Below are 4,563 nucleotides of genomic sequence, written 5' to 3'. Positions count from 1 at the left end.
TAAAAAAATAAAATACATGTCCAAAAAAAGAAATTATACAGTATTTCATTAGCTCTGAGGTGCTTATTTTTTTCACATTGATGGCTCTAAAATGAGTGTCCATCTTACAATTGACTGTCTTACATTTGTCATTGGCAACACTTTTTTTTCTTTCTTAGTGGTATTTAAAATAACGTTATGATAGTTATAAATTACAAAAATAAAAACTGTAACTTTATAGTTGAGAAATCTGGCAGACACCTCCTTAACCAAATGAATAAGTCATATAATTTGACAAGTCATATTGAATGGCATCTGTGGGTGGTGTGGGAGAGGGACTTACCTAGCACAGGGGCCCTGGTGGCTATCCCTCTAGCCCTCCCCACAAAGCCACACAACCCAGTCTCTCCTTGTAATACTCCAGTCTGCTCTGAGTCCCCTTCCCTTGGCTGGAAGCTCAGGGAACCAAGTAGAGCCTAGCCAGAGTGTGAGACATGGGCACCGCAGCTTGACCCAGTTGCCCTACCTGAGGTGCCCAGGAATAAAAACAATTCAGAGCAATGAGAAACTGCTGTTCAGAGAAGTTCATGTGGGACTTCAATTTATTGCCAAGATGAAATAACAAGTATAGGATTTACCTTCCCACTTAAAAACAACCACAAAAACAATAACAGACAAAATCACAAAGAAACAGTGTTTAAGTTACTAAATATCAGACAACAAAGGACTGGGATTACTGAGAGATAGGAATTAAATACAGTGAGCCCTGTGATTGTCCAACTTACTATCTTAAGGTATTTTCTGAGCTATGGCATAGTGAGGGGGAATTGAGGTAAAGGCCTCAGCTGGGATAAACGGATGCAGTTATAAGTCTCGAAGACTAATGAAGCTAGAGAAGAGAGAGCTGCACAGAGAACTCTGGAGAGCTGCAGAGGGCCTCCCTTAAGTACTCAGCGGAGTAGTTAATAGCACATGTATGAGGAAACTAACCAAGGCTGGGAAAGAGCCATCTAAAAAATCAAAGGAGTCCCTGCTGAGCTGGAAGAAAGATGGCAGCAGCCGTGTGACAGGATTTGGCCCAGCTCATGAATTCTAGCGACTCTCGTAAAGATCTGGCAGGGAAGTATCAGATCCTGAAGAAAAAAAAAAAAGCTATTCAATTATCCAGGGCAGAACAGCTAGAAGCTTTGAAAGCTTTTGTGGCAGCAATGGTAAATGAGAATGTCAACCTCGTGATCTCTCGACAGCTGCTGACTGATTTCTGCACACATCTCCCTAACCTGCCTGATAGTACAGCCAAAGAAATCTGTCATTTCACCTTGGAAAATCTTCAGCCTAGGGTCATTTCATTTGACAAAGAGGTTGCTTCCATAAGACAGCATCTTGCATCCATATATGAGAAAAAAGAAGACTGGAGAAATGCAGCCCAAGTGTTGGTGGGAATTCCTTTGGAAACAGGACAAAAACAGTACAGCATGAATTATAAACTGAAGATGTACCTGAAGATTGCTAGGCTCTATCTAGAGGCTGATGATCCAGTCCAGGCAGAGGATTATATAAATCGAGCATCATTACTTCAGAGTAAATCAACCAACAAACAATTACAGATACATTATAAGGTACGCTATGCACATTATAAGGTATGCTATGCTTCTTGATTATAGAAGAAAATTCATTGAAGCTGCACAAAGGTACAGTGAGCTCTCTTACAAGACAATAGTGCTCAAAAATGGAAGACTGAAGGTCTTTTTTTTCTTCTTTTTTTTTTATAGAGACAGAGAGAGAGTCAGAGAGAGGGATACACAGACAGGAACGGAGAGATGAGAAGCATCAATCATTAGTTTTTTGTTGCGCTTTGCGACACCTTAGTTGTTCATTGATTGCTTTCTCATATGTGCCTTGACCGTGGGCCTTCAGCAGACCGAGTAACCCCTTGCTCGAGCCAGCAACCTTGGGTCCAAGGTGGTGAGCTCTTGCTCAAACCAGATGAGCCCGCGCTCAAGCTGGCGACCTCAGGGTCTCGAACCTGGGTCCTTCCGCATCCCAGTCTGACGCTCTACCCACTGCACCACCACCTGGTCAGACATAAAGGTCTTAAAATATGCTTTGCACTGTACCATCTTAGCATCAGCAGGACAACAGCACTCTCAAATGCTAGCTAATCTTCTTAAGGATGAAAAGTGCCAGCAACTTGCTGCTTATGGAATCCTAGAGAAAATGTACCTGGATAGGATCATCAGAGGAAATCAACTTCAAGAATTTGCTGCCATGCCTGACCTGTGGTGGCGCAGTGGGATAAAGCATCGACCTGGAACACTGAGGTCGCCAGTTCAAAATCTGGGGCTTGCCTGGTCAAGGCACATATGGGAGTTGATGCTTCCTGCTCCTCCCCCTTTCTCTCTCTCTCTCTCTCTCTCTCCTCTCTGAAAAAAAATAGAATAAATAAAGTCTTTAAAAAAAAAAAAAGAATTTGCTGCCATGCTGATGCCTCACCAAAAAGCAACTACAGCTCATGGGTCTGGCATCTTGGATAGAGCTGTTCTTAAACCCAACTTGTTGTCTGCAAGCAAGTTATAACCTTCAAAGAACTTGGAGCTCTTTTAGAGATCCCTGCAGCTAAGGCAGAAAAGATAGCATCGCAAATGATAACGGAAGGACATATGAATTGATTTATTGATCAGATTGATGGCATAGTTCATTTTGAAACTTGAGAAGCCCTGCCAACATGGGACAAACAGACCCAATCGCTTTGTTTTCAAGTGAATAATCTTTTGGAGAAAATTAGTCAGACAGCACGAGAATGGACAGCACAATGGCTCAGTGAACCCTTGCAGAACTTCTGTGCCCGCTACATCTTTGTCCATGTTGTCTAGGTTAATTTTACTCTCTCCAAAGCATCTGCATCATGACTGTATATATCATACTTCAATCCCTTTTATGCTGGATTCCATTTAAAGAAGATATTATTAGAGCAGAAAGTACAAGCATTTAAAAATATGTAGTTCCCATATTTCAGGGTCTCTGTGTATCAAGCTAACTCATATGTTTTGAAAGCTTTTTCTTCAAGAAGAGTGAGAAATCTGTGGCTAAAAAGTTTGAGATTTGTGATAACTTTGTAGTCATGTAAAACTTAAATGCTTTGTGCCCTTCCAAATGTGGTCATTCTAATAAATGGAGGAGTGAGACAAATAAAAGTAGTACTTTTAAAAATGTAAATAAAGAAAACTCTTTGCTGCTCACTCAGAGCTGGAAATAGTACCTGTTCCCAACATCCAGAATGGAAAAACTCATATACAGAAGGTTCATTCCTCAGTAGTGGGAAACAAGTAGCCCTAAATTAAACACTGCTCCAGAACCAAATAACAAATCATAAAAGCAAGCCCATAACGATGAAAATATTTCCAAGTAAATTAACTGCGTCATAGAACAGGCTCAGGAGTGGTTTTAGAAATACAATAATATCCAGCAGGCATCAAGGTGAAATCACAATGTCTGGCATCAAATCAAAGATTTACAGGCCCTGGACAGTTGGCTCAGTGATAAAGCGTCGGTCCAGTGTGTGGATATTCCAGGTTTGATTCACAGTCAGGGCACACAGGAGAAGTGACCATCTACTTCTCCCCTCCTCCCCCTCCCCTTCTCTCTCTCTCCCCTTACCCTCCCGCAGCCATGGCTAGATTGGTTCAAGCACATCAGCCGGATGCTAAGGATGGCTCTGTGGACCCTCTGCCTCAGGTGCTAAAAATAGCTCAGTTACAAGCATGGCCCTAGAGGGGCACAGTATCGGTTCCAGACAGGGGTTTCCAGGTAGATTCCCATTAGAGCACATGTGGGAATCTGTTTATCTCCCCTCCTTTCACTTGGAAAAGAAGAAAAAAAATTTTTTTAATTTTTTTTAAATTTTACTTATTCATTTTAGAGAAGAGAGAGAGACAGAGAGGGAGAGAGAGAAAGGAGAGAAAGACAGAGAGAGAAGGTGGGGAGGAGCTAGAAGCATCAACTCCCATATGTGCCTTGACCAGGCAAGCCCAGGGTTTTGAACCGGCAACCTCAGCATTTCCAGGTCGACGCTTTATCCACTGCGCCACCACAGGTCGAAAAAAAAATTTTAAAGACTTATAGTAGGGGTCAGGAACCTATGGCTCACGAGCCAGATGTGGCTCTTTTGATGGCTGCATCTGGCTTGCAGGCAAATCTTTAATAAAAATAATAATAACATTAAAAATATAAAACATTCTCATGTATTACAATCCATTCATTTCCTACCACTCATGTTCATGGTTGCAGGTGGCTAGAGCCAATCACAGCTGTCCTCCAGGACAACACCAAATTTTTATTGGATAATGCATACTATACACAGGTCGTTGTGAGGTCAGGAAGTAAACTTCCCTCCTTTTAATCAAGTAGTCAGCTAGCTAATTGCAGAAACCCTTTTGACGAAGAAGATGGCTAAAAGAAAAAAAGATGAGGAGTATCATACTTTTCAGCAGAGATGGACAGAGGAATTCACCTTTGTGGAGAGAGCAGGTTCTGCAATGTGTCTAATATGCAATAATAAAATTGCATCGATGAAACGGTCAAATA

At 41.7% G+C, this 4,563-nt stretch overlaps 1 pseudogene; it reads left to right on the top strand.

Moving 5' to 3' along the window:
* The first annotated feature begins 1,028 nt into the window (after positions 1–1,028).
* LOC136402476 (COP9 signalosome complex subunit 4-like) lies at positions 1,029–2,709 on the top strand (annotated as a pseudogene).
* The last annotated feature ends 1,854 nt before the right edge of the window (positions 2,710–4,563 follow it).

The sequence above is a fragment of the Saccopteryx leptura genome, chromosome 4 (genome assembly GCF_036850995.1).
Source record: "Saccopteryx leptura isolate mSacLep1 chromosome 4, mSacLep1_pri_phased_curated, whole genome shotgun sequence".
Lineage (NCBI taxonomy): Eukaryota > Metazoa > Chordata > Mammalia > Chiroptera > Emballonuridae > Saccopteryx > Saccopteryx leptura.
The sequence above is the reverse complement of the archived record's forward strand: the minus strand, read 5'-3'. Positions and strand labels throughout refer to the sequence as shown.